We start from the raw sequence: 24009 nt of genomic DNA on the forward strand, positions 1-24009 counted from the left end.
CCAAATTTGCGAAGGTTCAGACATATTGAATTTGCTTAACTAAACATCATTTTGCTATCCGTCTTCAGCTTATAAATCTGAAAGGCAAGAGTTTGGAGTTTATGACTATAGAGGCAGAAATAGACATATGTTATTCATATGGAAACATATTTATATATTATATAATGTATGTTAATATATAATTGTGTAATATGATATATTAATAAATAATACAGCTAGTATATTAATATATAATCTAATACATTTATATATTACGTAATGTCTTACCGGAGATGAAGTTTAATAGATAATTTCTACTAGATCCAAATGTTTTACTTGGTGTTTCTTTTTATCCTGGTACAATTTTTGAAAGCACTTCATTTTTGGCATGTGTCTTAGTTTGTAAGATTTTATATATATAAATATATATATTATATAATATCATAAATATATATTATATAATATACAAACATAGACATAATATACTATTCTATAAATATATGTACTTTTATCTATTTGTAAATTTTCATACCATTACATATTATCTTTCTTTTTATTCATTTGTTTACCTGTCAGGATAGCCTTCAAGTGACTGATTTTCAGAGTTTAATAAATTTGATCTACTCAGAGCTGACACACATTGATTTATTCCCAATCTAAAGACAACTGTGGTCAGACAGAAGGCCGTTATAGAGAATTAAGTGAGGGCTGTCAAGATTAAACAAAGCTTCCCTTTTTCATGGGGTAGAGTAATAGATTATATGAAAGTTTCTTATCAAGCATGACAACACATTAAACCCCTAACAGAGATTCAGGTGCAAGTTTATGTTATAAAGTAACATCATTTAGGCTTTTTAAGAGCCAGAAGATGCTTTTCACACCAAAATCCAGTTACAGCCTGTGATGTTTTTTTAATAGACTTTCTTAAAGAAAGCGGGAGACTTTTTATATTCAAACAGTACTTTAACCTCTGCTCCATTCTCATTGTGTTTAATTTTATGAACCAGAACTAGTTTTTATTATAAGAAAGCTTTAATCTTCAAAGCAAAGTTATATACTCAGTAATTTGGGGTAGAGTGGGAAGCGCTGGGACGTGGGGAGTCAGACAAAACCGGTTTTGAGTTCTGTGACTGTGGTAGCTCTAGGAAGCTTTCTTTTTACCTCATATTCAGAGCTGCCTAGCAGAGACGTTTTTCATTTATGTTATCACTGAGTCCTCAAAATCTTACTGAGGATTAGGTATTGGGCTACAGTTTCTTTTTAACTTTTAAATGTTTCAGCTTCTTAGAAAAACCAAAAAGCATAAAAATACCAAAAATAGTCTAAAGATTAATAAAATGAGTACACATATTTCTACCAGCCAGCTTTTAGAGGCAAAACATTATCAGTCCTGTTTAAGCCTTCTGTGTGCCAGTTTTAGTTAGGGATTTAGGGCATGTGACAAGAAAATGCCAAGAACAGTGGCATATGTTAAGAGTTTATTTTTCTCTCAGGTAATGGGACATTTGGAGGTAGGGGTTCCTAGGACCCGGGCTTTCTTAGGTTTTTGCTCCTTCATCTTTAGGGTATGGCCCTTGTCTTCATGCTTACAAAATGGCTGCAGGAGCTGCAGCCATCACATCTGTATTCTATGTAGGAGGAAAGGCCAGTAGCAAAAGCGCTTTTCAAGGAGGTCTATCCAATGACTTTTACACTAGAGACCAGAATTGTACAGGAAAATGTAATGTATTTTCATCTTGTGGCTGGTTTGATCTTCTGATCACTAAAACTTTCTCCATATCAGCAATAAGGCTGTTTCACTTTTTTATCATGTGTGTGTTTACTGGAGTAGCACTCTTAATTCCCTTAATAACACTCTGGTAGTGTTACTAGCAGAGAACACTTGCTGCCAACAAAAGGAAGGGTTATTAGATAGGAAGTTAGCAGCCTCTCCCTGAGAACATTCCTCTGCTTCCCTCCAGAGGTAAGTGCTGTCCTTAATAGTTTTGGGTTTTTTATTGTATCTCTTTTTATTTTTATTATAGGCATACCTCATTTTATTGGGCTCCTCTCGATTGTAGTTTACATATACTATGTTTTTTACGTACTGAAGGTTTGTGGCAACCATGCATCCAGCATCAATTTTTCTTTCTTTTTTTTTTGTGTGTGTGTTTTTTTGTTTTTTGTTTTTTGTTTTTGAGGCAGAGGCTCGCTCTGTCACCCAGGCAGGAGTGCAGTGGCATGATCTTAGCTCAGTGCAACCTCCACCTCTCAAGTTCAAGAGAGTCTCCTGCCTCAGCCTCCCAAGTAGCTGGTCCAGGCATGAGCCACGACGCCTAGCTAATTTTTGTATTTTTGGTAGAGACAGGATTTCACCATGTTGATCAGGCTGGTCTCGAACTCCTGACCTCAAGTGATCTGCCTGCCTCAGCCTCCCGAACTGCTGGGATTATAGGCTTGAGCCAACGTGCCCAGCCTCTGTTAGCGTCATTTTTTCAACAGCATGTTCTTACATTTTGGTAATTCTTGGAATATTTTTCCCTTTTCCTTTTTTATTATATCTGTTACGGTGATCTGTGATCAGTGATCTTTGATGGTGTGATCATTCTGGGGCACCACAAACCATGTTCGTTAAAGGTGGCAAATTTAATCGATAACTGTGTGTGTTGTGACTGCCGCGCTCACTGGCCATTTCCCTGTCTCTCCCTCTTTTTTTGGGCCTCCGCATTCCTTGAATCACACTAATAATGAAATTAGGCCACTCAGTAACCCTATACTGGCTTCTAAGTGTTAAGTGAAAGGAAGAGTCATACATCCTTTGCTCTAAATAAAAAGCTAGAAATGATTAAGCTTAGTGAGAAAGGCATACCGAAAACCAAGAGAGGATGAAAGCTAGTCTTCTTTTGCCAAACAGCCAAGTTGTGATTGCAAAGAAAAAATTCTTAAAGGAAATTAACAAGTGCTACTTCAGTAAACACACAAATGATAAGAAAGTGAAACAGCCTTATTGCTGATGTGAGGAAAGTTATAGTGGTCAGGACAGGAGATCAAAGCCACAACATTCCCTTCAGCTTCAGGAGGTTTAAGGAAAGAAGCAATCTCCACAACAGAAATGTGTAAAGTGAAGCAGCAGGTACCCATGGAGAGGCTGCAGCAAGTTATCCAGAAGCTCTAGTTGAGAACATTGAAGAACACTAAACAGCATCTTTATGCTACCTAGGACTTTCATAGCTGGAGAGGAGAAGTCCATGCCTGGCTTCAAAGCTTCAATGGACAGGCTGACTCTCTTGTTAGGAGCTAAAGCAGCTGGTGACTTTAAAGTTGAAGCCAGTGCCCTTGTGCCATTCTGAAAGTCCAACAGCCCTTCACAGTCATGTCAGATCTACTCTGTCTATGCTCTGTAAATGAAACAGCGAAGCCTGGCTGGCAGCACCTCTGTTTACAGCATGGTTTACTGAATATTTTAAGCTCACTGTTGAAACTTACTCCTCAGAAAGACTCTTTTTAAAAGACTGCTGTTCATTGGCAACATAGCTGGTCACTCAAGGTCTCTGATGGAGATGTACAAGGAGACAAATGTTTTTATGTTTGCTAACATTCATCCATTCTGCAGCCCATGGATCAAGGAGCTGTTTCAACTTTCAAGTCTTATTATTTAAGAAATACATTTCATAAAGCTGTACCTGCCATAGATAGTGATTCCTTGGATGGATCTGGGCAAAGTAAACTGAAAACCTTCTGGAAAGGATTCACCATTCTAGATGCCATTAAGAACATTTGGGATTTGGCCGGGTGCTGTGGCTCACACCTGTAATCCCAGCACTTTGGGAGCCTGAGGCAAGTGGATCATTTGAGGTCAGGGGTTCAAGACTAGCCTGGCCATGATGGTGAAATTCCCTGTCTTTGCTAAGAATACAAAAATTAGCCAGGCATGGTGGTGGGTGCCTGTAGTCCCAGCTTCTTGGGAGGCTGAGGCAGGAGAATCACTGGAACCTGGGAGGTAGAGGTTGCAGGAACTGAGACGGCACCACTATATTCTAGCCTGGGCGCAGAGTGAGACTCCATCTCAAAAAAAAAAGAACATTTGTGATTCACAGGAGGAGGTAAAAATATTAACATTGACAGGAGTTTGGAAGAAGGCAATTCCTTTCTTCATGGATGACTTCAAGGGGTTCAAGACTTCAGTAGAAGACAGAATTGCGGATGTGGTAGAAATAGCAAGAGAACTGGAATTAAAAGTGGAGTCCGAAGATGTGACTGGATTGCAATCTCATGATCAGAACTTGAACAGATGAGGAGTTGCTTCTATGGATGAACAAAGAAAGGGGTTTTCTTGAGATGGAATCTACTCTTGGTGAAGGTGCTGTGAACATCGCTGAAATGACAACAAAGAATTTAGACTATTCCGTAAATTCATTTGATAATGCAATGGCAGGTTTGAGAAAATTCAATGCAGTTTGGAAGGACATTCTGTAGGTGAAATGCTATCAAACAAAGCAGGTTCACATGCTACAGAGATCTCACAGAAGGAAGAGCCAGTTGATATGGACAACTTCATGATTGTCTTCTTTTAAGAAACTGCCCCAGTCACTCCACCCTTTCAGCAGCTAGCGTCCTGGTCAGTCAGAGACCATGAATGTCAGGGCAGGACCCTCTACCAGCAAAAAGATTATGATTCACTGAAGGCTCACATGTTTGCTAGCATTTTTTAGCAAAAAAAGCATTTTAAATTAAGGTGTTGTGTTTTTTTTTTGAGACGGAGTCTCGCTCTCTCACCAGGCTGAAATGCAGTGGCGCAATCTCAGCTCACTGCAGCCTCCACCTCCCGGGTTCAAGAGATTCTCCTGCCTCAGCCTCCTGAGTAGCTGGGACTACAAGCACCCGCCACAACGCCTGGCTAATTTTTTATATTTTAATAGAGACAGGGTTTCACCAATTTGGCCAGGATGGTCTCGAACTCCTGACCTTGTGATTTGTTTTTAGAAATAATGTTATTGCACACTTAATAGACTATAGCGTAGTGTAAATATAACTTTTTTTTTTTTTTTGAGACGGAGTTTTCGCTCTTGTTACCCAGGCTGGAGTGCAATGGCGCGATCTCGGCTCACCGCAACCTCCGCCTCCTGGGTTCAGGCAATTCTCCTGCCTCAGCCTCCTGAGTAGCTGGGATTACAGGCACACGCCACCATGCCCAGCTAATTTTTTGTATTTTTAGTAGAGACGGGGTTTCACCATGTTGACCAGGATGGTCTCGATCCCTTGACCTTGTGATCCACCCGCCTCGGCCTCCCAAAGTGCTGGGATTACAGGCTTGAGCCACCGCGCCCGGCCAATATAACTTTTATATGCACTGGGAAACCAAAGAATTTGTGTGGCTTGCTTTATTGAGATACTTTATTGTCACGGTCTGGAACTGAACCTGCAATATCTCTGAGGTATGCTTTTAATATTTGTATGTATTCCTCAGAAATACGTAAGCTTATTTCACATGTTTCTAAACTACATTAAATGGCATCATAGCCCAGATATTTTCTTTTACAGATTTATTTTCCTGTGTGCTAGAGAGGCTTCTGCATTCATGTGGATCGTTCATACGGATCCTTCTAGTTCATTTATTTTCATTGTTGTAGAGAATTGCAGTATATGACTCTACTACAATTTAACCATTGTGCTGTTGTTGGGCGTATAGATTGTTTTCAGCCTTTTGCTACTACAGTTTATGCCACTATGACTCAGCTTTCTCCTCTGTTACTGTGCACATATACAAGAGATTCTGGAATAATCACTTCAGCATTCCAGGATATTGCTAGATTTTTTCTACGAAATGGTATGTTAATTTGTTCACCTAGCAAAAATGTGTGCAAATGTCCACTGGTCGTTTCCTCACCACCACTTTCAGTTGTTGGACTTCTAATATATATATTTTTGAGATGAAGTCTCACTCTGTTTCCCAGGCTAAAGTACAGTGGAGCGATCTCCGCTCACTGCAACCTCTGCCTCCCAGGTTCAAGTATTTCTCTGCCTCAACCTCCCAAGTAGCTGGGATTACAGGCACCCACCACCATGCCCAACTAACTTTTGTATTTTTAGTAGAGAAGGGTTTTGCCATCTTGGTCAGGCTGGTTTTGAACTCCTGACTTCATGATCCGCCCACCTCAGCCCCCCAAAGTGCTGGGATTACAGGCATGAGCCACCACGCCTGCCCTGGACTTCTAATTTTGACCAGTCTCTTGGATGTGAAATGGACAGTGTGGTGTTCTTTTAGCTTTATAGAGATATAATTGGCATACATTTAAAAATGCACACACAGTGAACAATTTTTAAACAGCTTTATTGGAGGATAATTACATACAAAGAACAGCACGTTTAAAGTGTGCAATTTATTAAGTGTTGACATGTATATAACTGCGAAACTACAATCACAGTGAGTGCACACATCACATCCAAAGTTTCCTCTTTAAGCCAAGCATGGTGGTTCACGCCTATAATTCTAACACTGTGGGAAACCGAGGTGTGCAGATTGCCTGAGCCCAGGAGTTCAAGACCAGACAGGCAGCATGGGCCTGGAGTTTTCATTGTGTGTAGGTTTTTACACGTTTAATTTATTTAATAGCTACAAGGCTATTCAGGTCATGTATTTTTTCTTGAGTGATTTTTCAGTATGATGTGCCTGTAGAGGGATTTGTTTTTAATATATGGAATGTGATCATTGATTTTTTTTTTGTTTTTTCTGAGTCAGGATCTGCCTCTTTCATCCAGGCTGGAGTGCAGTGGCGCAATCACGGCTCACTACAGCATCAACCTCTCAAGCACAATCGATTCTCCCACCTCAGCCTCCTGAGTAGCTGGGACTACAGATGCCAGCCACTGTGCCTGACTAATTTTTGTATTTTTTCAAAGAGGTGGGGTTTTGCCATGTTTCCAGGCCAGTCTGGTACTCCTGGGCTCAAGCAATCTGCCGACCTCATTCTCCCAAAGTGCTGGGATTGCAGGCGTGAGCCACCGTGCCCGGCCTTATTGATATTTCTATTGGTAGAATTCAAACCTACCATGTTGCCATTTATTTCCCTTTCTTCTTCTTCTTCTTCTTTTTTTTCTTTTTTTGGGGGTAAAATTCGAAACACCTGCATTCTAAAAGAGCTGTAACACTATTTCATTTTTATTTATGTTGTCTGTTCCCCCTTTTCCTCTTTTCTTGACTTCTTTTGGATTATTTTTCCTGATCCCACTCGAGTTCTGCTTGGCCCATTAGCTATAACTCTTTGTTGTAGTATTTTCAAGGTTGCATTAGGGTGCGCAGTATATACATCTTTAACTTTTCATAGTCCCCCTGCACGTGATATGACCCGACCTCACATACTACGTAAGACCCTTGTAACAATAGCGTCTTCCATTTCTCCTTTCCTGTCCTTCATGCTATTTATTGGTGTGGCATATTTTACTGCCACAAATAAATACTAAAAACCCTGCAATGTGCTATCATGATTTTTTTTTTCTTTTACAAAGACAGTTTTCCTTTCAAAGAAATTTAAATAGTGAGAAGAAAAGGATTCTGTGTTTGCCCACGTAGTTGCTGTTTCTGGTGGGCTTCGTGCCTTTGTCTGGATCCAGGGCTGCATCTGTTACTGGTTTCCTCCGGCTTCAGCCTTCTTTTAACCCTTCTTTATGTAGCCAGCGCGAGGCTGCTGCTGATGTACTTATGCAGAATGTCTGTGAAAGTTTTTATGTTACCTTTGTTTTCACTGGACATCAATTTTTTTTTTTTGAGACAGAGTCTTGCTCTGTTGCCTAGGTTGGAGTGCAGTGATGTGGTCTCAGCTCACTATAACCTCTGCCTCCCAGGCTCAAGCAATTCTCCTGCTTCAGCCTCTTGAGTAACCGGGATTACAGGCATGTGCCACAACACCCAACTAATTTTTGTATTTTTGGTAGAGATGAGGTTTTTCCATGTTGACCAGGCTGGTCTTGAACTCCTGACCTCAGGTGATCCATCCACCTCAGCCTCCCAAAGTGTTGGGATTACAGGCATGAGGTACTGTGCTGGGCCGGGACATAGAATTATGGTTTGACAATTTTGATTTGTTTTGATTTTTCAGTACTTAAATTTATTTTCTTCTGGCTTGTACTACTTCCAAGAAGAAAGTACTGCAATCCTTATCTTTGGTTTTAAGCAATTTGATTATAATATGCCTGGGTGTCATTTTCTTTTTTTTTTTTTTTTTTTTCTTTTTCTTTTCTTTTTTTTTTTTATTGCATTTTAGGTTTTGGGGTACATGTGATGAACATGCAAGATTGTTGCATAGGTACACACATGGCAGTGTGCCTTGCTGCCTTCCGTCCCCTCACCTGTATCTGTCATTTCTCCCCATGCTATCTCTTCCCACCTCCCCACCCCCCGCCCCTCCCCCATTTCCCCCCAACAGACCCCAGTGTGTAGTGCTCCCCTCCCTGTGTCCATGTGTTCTCATTGTTCAACACCCGCCTATGAGCGAGAATATACGGTGTTTGATTTTCTGCTCTTGTGTCAGTTTGCTGAGAATGATGGTTTCCAGGTTCATCCATGTCCCTATAAAGGACGTGAACTCATCGTTTTTGATGGCTGCATAATATTCCATGGTGTATATGTACCACATTTTCCCTATCCAGTCTATCATCGATGGGCATTTGGGTTGGTTCCAGGTCTTTGCTATTGTAAACAGTGCTGCAATGAACATTCGTGTGCACGTGTCCTTGTAGTAGAATGATTTATAATCCTTTGGATATATACCCAGTAATGGGATTGCTGGGTCAAATGGGATTTCTATTTTTAGGTCCTTGAGGAATCGCCACACTGTCTTCCACAATGGTTGAATTAATTTACATTCCCACCAACAGTGTAAAAGTGTTCCTATTTCTCCACATCCTCTCCAGCATCTGTTGTTTCCCGATTTTTTAATGATCGCCATTCTAACTGGTGTGAGATGGTATCTCAATGTGGTTTTGATTTGCATTTCTCTGATGACCAGTGATGATGAGCATTTTTTCATATGTTTGTTGGCCTCCTGTATGTCTTCTTTTGTAAAGTATCTGTTCATATCCTTTGCCCATTTTTGAATGGGCTTGTTTGTTTTTTTCTTGTAGATCTGCTTTAGTTCTTTGTAAATTCTGGATATCAGCCCCTTGTCAGATGGGTAGACTGCAAAAATTTTTTCCCATTCTGTTGGTTGCCGATTCACTCTACTGACTGTTTCTTTTGCCGTGCAGAAGCTGTGGAGTTTGATTAGGTCCCATTTGTCTATTTTGGCTTTTGTTGCCATTGCTTTTGGCGTTTTGGTCATGAAGTCCTTGCCTACACCTATGTCAGTTTCCATGAAGCTGTGCGGTTCTGAGTTAGTTTCTGCATTCTGAGTTCTAACTCGATTTCACTGTGGTCTGAGAGACTGTTTGTTATGATTTCTGTTCTTTTGCATTTGCTGAGGAGTGATTTATTGCCAATTATGTGGTCAATTTTAGAGTAGGTGTGATGTGGTGCTGAGAAGAATGTATATTCTGTGGATTTGGGGTGGAGAGTTCTGTAAATGTCTATTAGGTTTGCTCGTTCCAGGTCTGTGTTCAGGTCCTGGATATCCTTGTTGATTTTCTGTCTGGTTGATCTGTCTAATATTGACAATGGGGTGTTAAAGTCTCCCACTATTATTGTGTGGGAGTCTAAGTCTCTTTGTAAGTCATTAAGAACTTGCCTTGTGTCATTTTCTTTATGTTTCTTTTATTTTTCATTTTAGGGATACGTATGAAGGTTTGTTACATAGGTAACTTGTACTATTGTTGTCACATATTTAACTTCCACAGTAATAGGGTTTTGTCATACATATTATTACATCACCCAGATATTCAGCTCAGTACCCAATGGTTGGTTATCTTTTCTGCTCCTCTCCCTGTTCCCACCCTCCCGCCTCAAGTAGACTCCAGTATCCATTGTTTCCTTCTTTGCTCTTGTAAGTTCTTATCATTTAGCTCCTACTTATAAGTGAGAACATGCAGTATTTGCTTTTCTGTTCCTGGGTTAGTTTGCTGAAGTTAATAGCCTCCAGCTCCATGCATGTTCCTGCAAAAGACATGATCTTGTTCTTTTTAACAGCTACATAGTATTCCATGGTGTATATGGACCACATTTTCTTCATCCAGTCTGTCATTGATGGGCATTTAGATTGATTCCATGTATTTTCTATTGTGAACAGTACTGTAGTGCACATTTGCATCTGTGTGTCCTTTTTTTTTTTTTTTTTTTTAATTAGATGGAATCTTGCTCTATCACCCAGGCTGGAGTACAGTGGCCCCATCTTGGCTCACTGCAACTTCTGCCTCCTGGGTTCAAGTGATTTCCCTGTCTCAGCCTCACGAGTAGCTGGGACTACAGGCATGTGCCACCATGCCTGGCAAATTATTTTGTATTTTAGTAGAGGCGGCTTTCACCATTTTGGCCAGGATGGTCTCGATCTTCTGACCTCATGATCTGCACACCTCAGTCTCCCAAAGTGCTGGGATTACAGGCATGAGCCACCACACCCGACCTCATATATGTGTCTTTATGGTAGAATGCTTTATATTCCTCTGAGTATGTACCCAATAATGGAATTGCTGAGTCTTCTTTATGTTTCTTTCATTCAGTGTTCATTGAGCTGCTTAGATCTGTGACTTTATAACTCGCATCGTATTTGAGGAAATTTTAGCCTGTATTTCTTCACATACTTGTTCTGTCCCCACTTCTGTTTGAGAGATTTTTGTTGCACACCTATTAACCTGCTTGAAGTTGTCCCACAGCTCACTGATACTCAGGGGGTGTTTGTTACTGTTTTTGTCTCTTTTCCCTCTATGTTTCCTTTCAGACTGCCTTTAAGTTCACTGATCTTTCCTTTTGTAGTGTCTAATCTGCTGTTATTTTTTACTTTTTGTTTTTCGTTTTTGAAACAAAGTCTAGCTCTACTGCCCAAGGCTGGAGTGCAGTGGTGCCATCTCATCGCACTGCAACCTTTACCTCCTGGGCTCAAGCCGTGTGCCCACCTCAGCCTCCCAGGTAGCTGGGATTAAAGGCATACACCACCATGCCCAGCTTATTTTTTTTATTTTTTGTAGAGATGGGGTTTTGCCATGTTTCCCAGGCTGTTCATGAACTCATGAGCTCAAGCAGTCCGCCTGCCTCAGCCTCCCAAAGTGCTGGGATTATAGGCATGAACCACCATGCCTGGCTTCCACCTAATGCCTTGATGCCTGCACTCCCAGCTCTATTTTCTCATCTCAGGGAGACTGTCAGACCCTGCCTGTGTTCCCTCTTTGTAGCATGGCCTGGAAATGCTGCAGCAGTGTGAGGCCTGTAGGGTCCATCTCACTAATGTCCTATCTCTCACAGGTCACTAACTACCGTAGCCTGCGGGTCCATGTTTCAAGTACTGTGGTTTCATGTGTCTTGTCCAGTTTTTTAATTGTTCCAGGCAGGAGGGTAAACCTAGTGTGTGTTCCTCCTCCTTGGCTAGAAGAAGAAAAAAGTTCTCGCTGTGGTATTAATTTCCTTTTTATAATTCTTAGAGAAGTGGAGCATCTTTCTTTCTTTTTGGTTTTTGTTTGTTGTTTGAAACATGGTCTTGCTCTGTCGTCCTGGCTTGAATGCAGAGGTGTGGGCATGTTCACTGCAACCTTAACCTCCCAGGTTCAAGTGATCCTCCCACCTCAGCCTCCCAAGTAGCTGAGACCACAGGCATGAGCCTCCATGCCCAGTTAGTTTTCATATTTTTTGTAGAGATGGGGTTTTGCCCATGTTGCCCAGGCTGCTCTCAAACTTCTGGACCCAAGTGATCTGCCTGCCTTGGCCTCCCAAAGTGCTGGGATTATAGGCGTGAGCCACCACGCTTGGCTGAGCACATGGATTTCCTTCTCTTTGCATTCTCTTTTCATCTCAGCCTATTTGTTCCATTGAGATGACTTTTTCTTAGTAACTTAGAGTACTTTATGTATTTAAAGATTAATCCCTTATCAACTTATATCAGTTGCTGCTGTCTTTTCTTAGATTTAATTGTCTTTTCGTTTTACAGAATTTTTAAGTTTTCACATAGTCCATTTTGTCCATTTTCTTTATGATCAGTGCATTTTGGGGTCTTGTTTAAGAAATCATTCTTTATCCTGAGGTCATAAAGATAGTCTACAATAAGCTGGGCACGGTAGCTCACACCTGTAATACTAGCACTTTGGGAGGCCAAGGTGGACAGATCATAAGGTCAGGAGTTCGACCAGCCTGGCCAACATAGTGAAACCCTGTCTTTACTAAAAATACAAAAATTAGCAGAGCTTGGTGGTGTGCTAGCTACTCGGGAGGCTGAGGCAGGAGAATCGCTTGAACCTGGGAGGTGGAGGTTGCAGTGAGCCAAGATCATGCCACTGCACTCCAGCTTGAGCAACAGAGTGAAACTTTGTCTCAAAAAAAAAAAAAAGAAAAGAAAAAATAAAGATAGTCTACTATATTTTCTTCTAAGATCTTAAATGGGCTTTTATATTTAGGTCTTTAGTTTATTTGAGATTGGCTTTTATGTCGTGAGGGTAAGGATCACAATTTTATTTGATTTTATTTTCCACTTGGTTATGCCAGTCGCCCTGGTTCCATTTATTGAATAGTCTTTCTGTGCAGCAAAGACTTAACTAGCAGAGAAATCCTGAGACTTACCCTTCAAAAGGCCCATTCCCAAGCCTGGCACTTGGCGCGCACCTGCGAACCTGGATTTGGGGATGGTTCCTACAATATGGGTTATGCTGAACACCCATCTTTCCTCCTGGGAGTCTGGAATTTGGGTACATGTTGGGCAGAGACTGCCTAAGTGACCAGCTTCAACAACAGCCCTGGGTGCTGAGTCATTCATGAGCTTCTTTGACAGGCAGAATGCCACACGTGTTGTCACAGCCCACTGGTGGAGGAGTTAGCACGTCCTGTATGACACCACTGGGAGAGGAAACTGGTTCCTGGTTCCTTGTGTGTTCCTCCCACTCATTCAGCCCCTTTGCTGATCTTACTTTGTGTCCTGTTGCTGAGATAAATCATATCCAGGAATATGACTATATGCGGAGTCCTGTGAGTCCTCCTAACGAATTGTGGAATCTGGGGTTGGTCTTTGGGATCCCCAACAGCTGTCATTTCCCCACTGATATTAAAATAACTGAGCAGCAGCTACAGGGAAGTATTCCAGACTGTCCTTGAACATTCATGTTTTCATCTGAACATCCATCTACTACCCCTGATTTTTCAATGCAGGCGCATATCCCGTAACACCCAATAAATGATCAGTGATAACCGCAGGAAAGGAACAGTCAGAGTGCCGCGGTGTTTGGAGGAGGGTGGCAGGTGGTCAGCACTCCCTCTTTTCAGCACATCTATTTTACGTTTTTGCAGTGAGGGAAATAAATTTTCTCGTATCTATTTAAAGTTGGCAATCATCATCGTTTTACCATCTTGGGACATTTGTAATCCCTTGAATATCTGTAGTTAGGAATTTTCTACCTTCCTCATCTTGTCTGATCATTTAAAATCCCATGGGTATTTCACAGGCTCCTCGTTCCTGCCCACTGTATGATTTCCAACACGCCAAGCTATGCAACCACTTGCTTTTACTCAGAGAGCGTTTCTTTAGGGAATAGCTTATTATTGGTTATGTGATTACATGACTGTTTTAAACACACATCTGTGGTTATGTAAAATGCTGTTTCTCTGAGGATCATGGTCATTTCCACATATTTCTCTATTCATGTAATTGTAAGAATGTATTTATTTTTGCAGTGTTTTATTTATTTATTTATTTATTTTTTTTTTTTTTGTGGCAGTGCCTCGCTCTGTCACCCAGACTGGAGTGCAGTGGCGTGATCTCAACTCACTACAACCTCTGCCTCCCAGGTTCAAGTGATTCTCCTGCCTCAGCCTCTTGAGTAGTTTGAATTACAGTTGTGCACCACCGTACCCAGCTAATTTTTTGTATTTTTAGTAAAGACAGGGTTTTACCATGTTGGCCAGGCTGGTTTCAAACTCCTGACCTCAAGTGATCCGCCTGCCTTGGCCTCCCAAAGTGCTAGGATTATAGATAGGCATGAGCCACTGTGCCCGGCCAGTTTTGCAGTGTTTTCGATACTGTTGTGTTTGAGAGGAGAGAGGCACACACATAGACAATGGTGATTAGTGTTATATACTAGAAAGTGCAAGGTGTAGCACAGTTAACGGTGAGCTGTCTCAAAACCCGAACAGATGTCTCATTTGTCCATAAAGGGCATTCTGTCCCATAGAAATTCACGTACCCAGTCTGCTCTTCGACCAGGAATTTTTCTCTGGTGGCTTGCATGAACAGATTAATAGTGTCCAACTAATTCCTTCCTCCGCTGAGGGAAAGCAAATAATCAGGCCCATTGCAAAAACTGCTCTGAGTTGAGCTTCCTGCCTTAAATCACACCCACAGTGAATGGCGTCCCTTTATCACCGCTAATGACTCTGACATCTCTCCCCACTCACATGTGAGTCTCCCCAGCTCTTCATAAACAAGTCTGTCTTGGTTCATTTATTCTACAAAAAAAAAACCAGCAGCCAGCGGAGGATTTATTTTTTTTCTGCTGATTTTTAAAAGTCTGATATAAAACCATTCTGAGCATCTGTGGTGCCATTTATGAGGCAGAACCATTCTTTCTGATGATTTACTCTCTCTGCCGTCCTGCCCACTATATTACGAGTACCGTCCTAGTTGGCCTGAAGTTATTATTATATTTTGTCCTAATTGGGCCCCATTATATTGCTATGCCAGGCAGTTTTCCTGTTTTAGAATCGGCACCGTTATCTAGTGCAATGCTGGCTCCTTAGAGATGTGGATTAAATGACTTGCTAAGCATGTTAAATAGGTGTGGACTCTTATTCTTTTCTCTTATGATGAGCCAGGAAGGCTGGTGGATCACTTAGGAGAGTGTTTGGCTGCAGGTAACATGCAACCCAGTATTGGGAGCTGAAAGCAGTCGGGCCACAGTGCAGTAGCCCAGCGGCACCCTCCCAGACCAGGGGCTATCTAAACTCCTAACAGATTCTCACACTCTGTGCTCTCTTTTCCTGCCCTGGGGCCTTGTACCTGCTCTTCACTCTGCTGGGAATTCTCCCCTTCACCCCTGCTCCCCCAGCATTCTCATCATCCACTCAGGGAAGCTGCCCTTGACCCTGCAACTAGCTGAAAACCCCTGTTATATAAAGGAGGAGATACACACACACACACACACACACACACACACACACACACTGCTAATCCTAGGATCAGAGTAGGAAAACTCCTGTGTTTGGCTTTTCTCTACCAGGAGCACCATGCCCAGCCTATAAAGGAGAGGGCCAAGCACTTCCTTCTTTGTAACACTAATAACACATTCTAATTTTACATGTATCTGTAAGGCCCTTTGATTGTCCTTATCCCCAGTAGACGGTAAACTCCATGAGTGCAAGGACCAGACCTAATTATAGTCATGATTGGTATTCACTAGCAATGCTTTTGGCTACAGGTTTTTTAAAAGTTTTTTTTTTTTTTTTCTAAGATGGAGTCTCACTCTGTTGCCTAGGCTGGAGTGCAATGGTGTGATCTTGGCTCACTGCAACCTCAGCTTCCCAGGTTTAATCGATTCTCTCACCTCAGCCTCCTACATAGCTGGGACTATAGGTGCCTGCCATCATACCTGGCTAATTTTTGTATTTTTGTAGAGGTGGGGTTTCACCATGTTGGCCAGGCAGATCTTGAACTCCTCACCTCAGGTGTGCGCCCACCTTGGCCTCCCAAAGTGCTGGGATTGCAGCTGTGAGCCACCGCACCTGGCCTGAAAATATCTTAAATAAAGCAAGGTTTTTTTTTTTCTTCTTCACATAATAACAAGACAAGGGAGCTCTGAGCATGGGACTATTTGCTTTACACTGTCATGATCAGTGTCTCTGCCAATTTCTTGTTATTTTTCTCACGACTGCAAAATGGCTGCTCTAGCCCAGCCATCACCTCCTTGTTTAAGAGAAGGCAGGAAGGGAGGCAGTACCACTGACACCTGACTCTTTTATCAAGGAACCAAAAGTTTCCCTAGAATCCTCCAAGTGATTTCTGCTTGTGTCTCCTTGCCACTTGGTCACCTCTAGCTAGAGAGGAGCTGCAAACCATGTTGTAGCTTTGGCAATCTCTATACTAAAGGGGAGGAAAAGGAGGAAATGAGAGTGGGGCTAGCCTACTAGTAGCAATCTGTCCCACCCCTGCAGCCCCAGTGTTTACCAAAACAAGCAGTTTGGGGTGTGTGTGTGTGTGTGTGTTTGTGTGTGTGTGTGTGTTTTGTTTTGTGATGGAGTTTCACTCTTGTTGCCCAGGTTGGAATGCAATGGTGCAATCTTGGCTCACTGCAAACTCCACCTCCTGGATTCAAGTGATTTTTCTGCCTCAGTTTCCTGAGTAGCTGGAATTGCAGGCACCCACCACCTTGCCTGGCTAATTTTTTTTTTTTGTATTTTTAGTAGACACACAGTTTTACCTTGGTGGCCTGGTCTCAAACTCCTGACCTCAGATGATCCACTCGCCTCAGCCTCCCAAAGTACTGGGATTACAGGCGTGAGCCTCCATGCCTGGCCAGCCCTTTGGTATTAATGGACAAGTGGAAAAAACTCACCTGCTTTGACTGTTTGCCCATTCATTGATCCATTCATTCGGTGTCCAGGGCAAGCCAGTCTCTCTACTACTAATTCTACATGCACACTTTCTTATTCTCATGGCTATTCTGTCCAGGTAGGCATCACTGTTTTTGTGATTAGAAACAATCTTGGGAAGAATCAATACCTTGCTTAAGGTTACACAGCTCTGTAAGTGGCAGACCCAAGATTCAATCCCGAGGCCACCTCCCTCCCAAACCCATCCACCCTTCACTGTGTGAGCACTGCTGATCCTAGGATTAGAGTATGAAGACTCCTGCGTTTGACTTTTCTCTACCAGGAGGTAATGATTATTAGCCTGCCAGAGATTAGCTGCTACATTCAACGTGTTTTGGCAAAACAGTTTGCTAATAACATTGCAACTGAACAAAACATATTGAATCTGTAATTTGGGGTGATTTTATATTTGGGGCCTAACTAGGTGACATTTATTTTATGAGCAGGGTTATAATTTTTAGCACAGGGCCTTGTAAGGTAGAATACTAAATAGGAATTTACCCAGTGGTTAGTCCATACCCATAAACTCTAAATAATTTGCATAATTTTTTTCCTGTTTAGGTAGGTAAGGCACTTTGCCAGGAGTTTTTGCTTTTTCTTTCTTTTTTCCTGAAAAATCTCAGCATTCTTGCTTCTGAGTAAATGAATCAGTGATCATCTGTATTCATGTCCACAGCTTATAGTTACATATATGTGAACTAAAATATTTTGAGACATTTCATCTCGGCAACATGTTTTTTTAATAATAAGCAGGGGGTGTGTGTGTGTGTGTGTACGTGTGTGTGTGTGTGTGATTAGAAAAGTAATAGATGCTCAATCAAAAGAAATGCTGCAAGAAGATTGAAAAAATTACTCATAATTCTGTATCACCCAGAGGCAATAACTATTAACATTTCTGGCATATTTCCTTCCTAATCTTTTTAAGTTTTTTTCTTTGCATAGCTGAATTCTTACATTATTTGCAGTTTTGTGTGCTGCAATTTTTCATATAATATCAACAACCTCCTTGTTATTACAAGTGTTGTTGTGAATGGCTGCGTAATGTCCTTCCATTGAGAATGCAACAATCCGCTACTGGGCTGCTCTTCTCGTGATGGACATTCGGGTTATTTCCCGGATACATGATGTGTGCCTCGAATTGTTAACATTTTGTAAAGGAAGAACAGTCCGAACCATGACGCATCTGCTAACAGGCCCTCTACCTGCATCGGGTACTGTGTTAACCACTTATCCCCGGGAAGGCATCAGTCATTATCATTGCCATGATGACTTTGTCCCAGTTGAACAGGATGCTGGCAATTTTTATACTTTAAAAAATGACCAGGTTCTTCAGTCTAGCAGGCAGCGGTCCCCTGACACAGGGAAGATGAATACCAAGAAGACAGAGAGAAAATTGCTCAAATGTTCCCTCCAGCCACTCCCTCCCACTGTGCCATATCTGGCGGACACTCTGGCAACCTCAGAGCCCTTTTGCTGCCCAGCTCCACTGTCCCTTTTCTTCTCATGGCTCAGCAGCCCCTCTGACCACTGCAGCCTCACACGGTTCCTAGAATTCTTCAGGGCAGGGCAAGAGAAGCTGCTAAGACCATCTATTTACTTCTCAGTCTTCCAAAATGTGGTGGCCAATAAAAGCATTGCAGCCAGAGAGGTTATTTGAAAGCTCAGCCCTGAGCATACCCTTGCCTGCTTAAAAGCTTCCAGGGGGCCAGGCATGGTGGCTCATGCCTGTAATCTCAGCACTTTGGGAGGCCGAGGTGGGTGGATCACGAGGTCAGGAGATCAACACCGGCCTGACCAACATGGTGAAACCCTGTCTCTACTAAAAATACAAAAAAATTAGCTGGGCGTGGTGCCCAGCCAGGTGTGTTGTGGCACGCACCTGTAATCCCAGCTACTCAGGAGGCTGAGGCAGGAGAATCATTTGAACCTGGGAGACGGAGGTTGCAGTGAGCCAAGATCGTGCCATTGCACTCCAGCCTATGTGATAGAGCGAGACTAGATCTCAGAAAAAAAAAAAAAAAAAAAAAAAAAAAAAGGAACCCACCAGGGACTGTCAGTTGCTCTTAGAATCTAGACACTTCCCTGCACGGGGGCCACAGAGCCTGATCTGGCCCTTCCTGCTTCGTCTCCAGTCACTCTGGGCCCCACCTGTAAGGGCTGCTTTTTGGTTCCTCTTTGTCCCTTTCATATTCTGTTCCCTGTTCCCACACACTGTTCCCTCTGCCTCCTCTCCCTTCTTCACCTTCTTCCCGTGAATTGGGACTGCCTGCTTGTCCTTCAGATCTTTGTTCTATACCTTCAAGATGTTGCCCAAATGTTACGTTTTCATTGAGATGATCTCTGATTTTTTTGTTTTGTTTTGTTTTGTGTTTTGAGAAAGAATCTCCCTCTGTCTCCCAGGCTGGAGTACAGTGGCACGATATTGGCTCACTGCAACTTCCACCTCCCAGGTTCAAGAGATTCTCCTGCCTCAGCCTCCCGAGTAGCTGGGACTACAGGTGTATGCCACCACACCCAGCTAATTTTTGTATTTTTAGTAGAAACAGGGTTTTCCCATGTTGTCCAGGCTGATCTCAAACTCCTGACCTCAGGTGATCCACCTGCCTCAGCCTCCCAAAGTGCTGGAATTACAGGCACGAGCCACCATACCCATCCAATGATCTGATTTTAGAGTTTCAGCTCTTCTCCTCCCCACCGCCTCCCTGCTTGGTTTCCCTCCATAACACTTAGCAGCATCTCCCTTACTGCCTGCTTTACCTATTAGCTGCACTGATCATCCATCTTTCTCCATTAAAACATAAGCTCCATGAAGGCAAACACTTTTGTTTTGTTCTTAGTGCCTAGAGTCTTAGTGTTGAGATTGCCTGGTAATGAGTACAAGTGGCCTGGAGTTTTGTAAATAATGGTTAAGCCAATGGAAGAACACTAAATCTAAGTCTCTCTCTCTCCCTTTTTTTTGTAATCACTTCTGTGGGCTAGAATTTACTTTGATTCCTTTTAGCACAACAGTTAGAAGTTTCCAGACAATGAAAGCTAAAATCCAGGACAGATTCAGTGGCTCACACCTGTAATCCCAGCCCTTTGGGAGTTTGAGGCAGTTAGATCTCTTAAGGCTAGGAGTTCGAGACCAGCCTGGTCAATATGGCAAAACCCTGTCTCTACTAAAAATACAAAAATCAGCCAGACGTGGTAGTGTATGCCTGTAATCCTAGCTACTCAGGAGGCATGAGAACTACTCAAACCCTGGAGGCAGAGGTTGCAGTGAGCCAAGATTGCACCATTGCACTCCAACCTGGGCATCAGAGTGAAACTATCAATCAATCAATCAATCATTCCCAAGGTGTTTAACCTTTTCTTCATCTGTTGAAGGAGTTTAGTTATATTTGGATATGATATTCACAGCCTTCAGCCCACTTCTGAGTTTGAGGCCCCTCTTGAAGGCCCAAGCTCCCCTAGACATAAGGACTGCCCCATTCCCTGCCCATCCTGACAAAGTCAGAACAGAATACAGAAGTGCCAGGCACCAAGCTGCGTCAGGCTCCAGGGCCCAGGGGATCTTGCTTCCTAGGTGGGAGGTGACCTGATCTCTTTGTAGGTGACCTGGTCCCTTTATCCCTTGGTACAAAGTGATAGCCCATCACGGTCTCTGGGTCCAACCCTCTTCCACCATTAGGGGCAGTTTAAATATAACTTTCTTTCCTTACTGGGGCACTGAGGGGTACAGGCCTCTTTTTAGTCTCATGCAAAATGTTTCAACAGCACGTGAGCACAATGTGTGGACAGAGAGAGACTTCTCACCGCACCTTGGCTAACAAGTCACGTCCTCTTCCCCTGTTTTATTTTATTTATAATAACTGACATTTATATAGGGCTTACATGTTCCAGGCATTGTTCTAAGCTCTTTGCAGAGATGAACTTACTTAATCTTCATAACAGTCTTATGAAGCAGGCAATATAATTATACATATTGTTACATTGAGTGTAATTATCTTTAGGGTGCCAGGTGTGGTGGCTCATGACTATAGTCCCAGCGCTTTGGGAGGCCAAGGCAGCAGGTCACTTGAGGTCAAGAGTTTGAGGCCAGCCTGGCCAACATGGTGAAACCTGCCTGTAATCCCAGCTACTTAGAAGACTGAGGCAAGAGAATCTGTTGAACCCAGGAGGAGGAGCTTGCAGTGAGCCAAGATCACGCCACTGCACTTTAGCCTGAGCAACAGAGTAAGACTCTTTATTTTTTGGGAAGGGGCCATTGGATCTTGGTGCAAAGTGCTTCATCATCATAGTCTGCTCACTCCATTCTCTTTTCCCAAGAGAAAGGCAAAAATGATCATCGGACCACGGAGTATGTTGGGAGCAGATTTTGAGGTCCATAAAAGGGAATTGTGCTTGACATCTCCTGGACATCCACACACTTGGGACAGTAGCCACACAAGCCTTCCCTGGCTCTCTGCTGCTGGTGACACTCCAGATAGTACTCCTGGCTGGTTCTCTGCCTGTTAGTGGGGTTCACCCCATTGCCCTAGCTTTGACCCAGGATCTATCCTGAGCCTCCTTGCCTTGCCTGCTCTCTGCAGTCTGGTGATGGGTACTGGAGAGCTGGGGAGCGCTAGCTAAGACAGGATCCCTTTACTGCCAGACCCAGGTTCATCCCTGTGTGCCTTAAGGCTTGCACTTGGCTTGCAATTTTTCTGGGGTGAGATTCATGGTCTCCTTCGTTCCTGTGGGGGGACTATGAGAGGACTCATCTCTCTGATGATTGATGCCATGGGAACCCTGTATGCTCTTAGGGGAGTTGAATCACATCCTGGGGCTAGACATTTAAATACCTCTGGGGAACAGGAAAGTTATTTGCTAGTTAAAAAATGACTGTGTGGCCAGGCGCAGCAAATCACGCCTATAATCCCAGCACTTTGGAAGGCCGAGATGGGCAGATCACCTGAGGCCAGGAGTTCGAGACTAGCCTGGTCAACATGGCAAAACCCCGTTTCTACTAAAAATGCAAAAATTAGCTGGGCTTGGTGGCACATGTTTGTAATCCCACCAACTTGGAAGGCTGAGACAGAATCACTTGAACCTGGGAGGCAGAGGCTGCAGTGACCCAAGATCATGGCAATACACTCTAGCCTAGGTGACAGTGTGACACACAGTCTCTCTAAAAAAAAAAAAAAAAATTGTCATGTAGTTGGAAAACAGAGACAAAAATTATTGTCCTGTGATTATTGCCAACTAGAAGCAATTGTTGTGTAATGCTTTGTGTAGGTTATGAAATTACTGTTTTATAGGAAGCAAAAACAAGGTTATGATTTAGATTCTTTTTTTAATTTTGTTTTCTTTCTTTCTTCACGTTACAAATGAATGCAGATTAACGAGTCAAGTAGTTGTACCCATCAAGTTATACAAAGCAGCAGCACACAACTCCTCAGTGGCTCATTGTTCACTCCTAGAGGCAGCCACCCTCTGTGAGTTGAGCTAATTTTGTGGATATTCACTTTCATTGTTCTAAACATGTTTGTGTTGCTGTATCTGGATCTACTTGCTGTTATATATTGAATTTGTGTCCTGGTGAATGAGGATTTAGCCTGTCCGTCTCTCCATCCCACTCTGACATTTCATCCCCATGTCTTTCCAGTGTCATTAATTCTAATTTAGTTGACCACGCACAGTGGCTCACGCCTGTAATCCCAGCATTTTGGGAAGCTGAGGGAGGTGGATTACCTGAGGTCACAAATTTGAGATCAGCCTGGCCAACATGGTGAAACCCTGTCTCAACTGAAAATACAAAAATTAGCTGGGTGTGATTGATGGTGGGCACCTGTAATCCCAGCTACTCAGGAGACTTGCTTAAACCCAGGAAGTGGAGTTTACAGTGAGCCGAGATTGCACCACTGCACTTCAGTCTGGGAGACAGCACAAGACTCTTTCTCAAAAAAAAAAAAAAAAAAAATCCTAATTTGGGTTATGTCAGCATTTAATATTTATATCTTGCCTGTACATATGTTGTTTTAAACATCATTTGCAACAGAGCCACTTTGAAGGCATGATTATTTTTTCTGCATGCTTTGTTTGTTGTGGTTTTAAAATTGTTTTAAGTTTTTGAAGAATACTAATTCAGCCTCAGACTCTTCTTCCAAAAGTCTGAGTGTACCAATTTCCTGTCAATAAACTTAAAATAACCAATCTCAGCTTTTTGGCAGAATGTCTCATGGAGCTATTTCCTGATTGATGCTCTGTAGTTCCTGCTAACAACTGTGATTTTAGGATTTCTGTGTCCAATCTAGGAACCCTCTGCACTTCTCTCTCCTTCTTAGATGGATTTCATCTAAGAAGGAGGCAATGGTAGGTCCAACATGAGGAGAATTTACATAGAAAAATGCCTTCATTCCACCCTCTCATTGAAGTGATAGTTTGATAGTTTGGCTGGGTATAGAATGATAGGTGAGTATTTTGAAGGCTTTGTCTCCTTGTCTTTGTTCTTTCAGTCTGGATTTTAAGAAGTTCAATTTGATTCTGATTCTTGATCTTTTATATGAAACCAGAAACACATAGGATCTTCTCTTTGCATTTAGGGTTCTGCAGTAATACTGTGAGGAACTTTGGTGTGAGTCTGTTTAAACTCATGCCCTTTTGTTCTGGGAAGTCCTTTTAAATTATTTCATCAATTTTCTCTCTTTTTCTCTCTCTGTCTCTTTCTGAGTGTGTGTGTGTGTGTGTGTGTGTGTGTGTGTGTGTGTGTGTGTGTGTTTGTGTATTGTGCTTGTGTGTGTATGTGTGGGCAGGGGAATTCTCCTATACTCTGATACTCATAGTCTGCAAATGTTGGACCTCGTGTTCTGGTCCTCAAATATTATTTCCTTTTTTTTCACTTTCTTGCTTACTCTACTTTTTGAGATGACTCCTCATCTTTATCTTCTAAGCCTTCTACTGAGCTTTTCATTTTTGCTGTCCTAGTTTTAATTTTCAAGAACTTTTTTGGTCATTACTCCTTTTCAGAATAGCATCCTGTTTTGAAAAATGCAATATCTTCTGTCTCTGAGAGTGCTAATATTTTTTGTTTTTTGTTTTTGAGATGGAGTTTCACTCTTGTCACCCAGGCTGGAGTGCAGTGGCGTGATCTCAGCTCACTGCAACCTCTGCCTTCCAGGTTCAAGCAATTCTACTGCCCCAGCCTCCTGAGTAGCTGGGATTACAGGTGTGTGCCACTACACCAGACTGGTTTTTGTATTTTTAGTAGAGATGGGTTTTTACCCTGTTAGCTATGCTGGTCTCCAACTCCTGACCTCAGTTGATCCACCCTCTTTGGCCTCCCAAAGTGCAGGATTACAGGTGTGAGCCACCATGCCCAGCCT

At 42.5% G+C, this 24009-nt stretch overlaps 1 protein-coding gene across 2 annotated transcripts in view; it reads left to right on the top strand.

Annotated features, from left to right (window-relative positions):
* CPPED1 (calcineurin like phosphoesterase domain containing 1) overlaps positions 1 to 24009 on the top strand; it is a 145866-nt gene that overhangs the window by 53966 nt on the left and 67891 nt on the right. The window lies entirely within an intron of this gene.

Source organism: Saimiri boliviensis, chromosome 12 (assembly GCF_048565385.1).
Source record: "Saimiri boliviensis isolate mSaiBol1 chromosome 12, mSaiBol1.pri, whole genome shotgun sequence".
NCBI classification, from domain to species: domain Eukaryota; kingdom Metazoa; phylum Chordata; class Mammalia; order Primates; family Cebidae; genus Saimiri; species Saimiri boliviensis.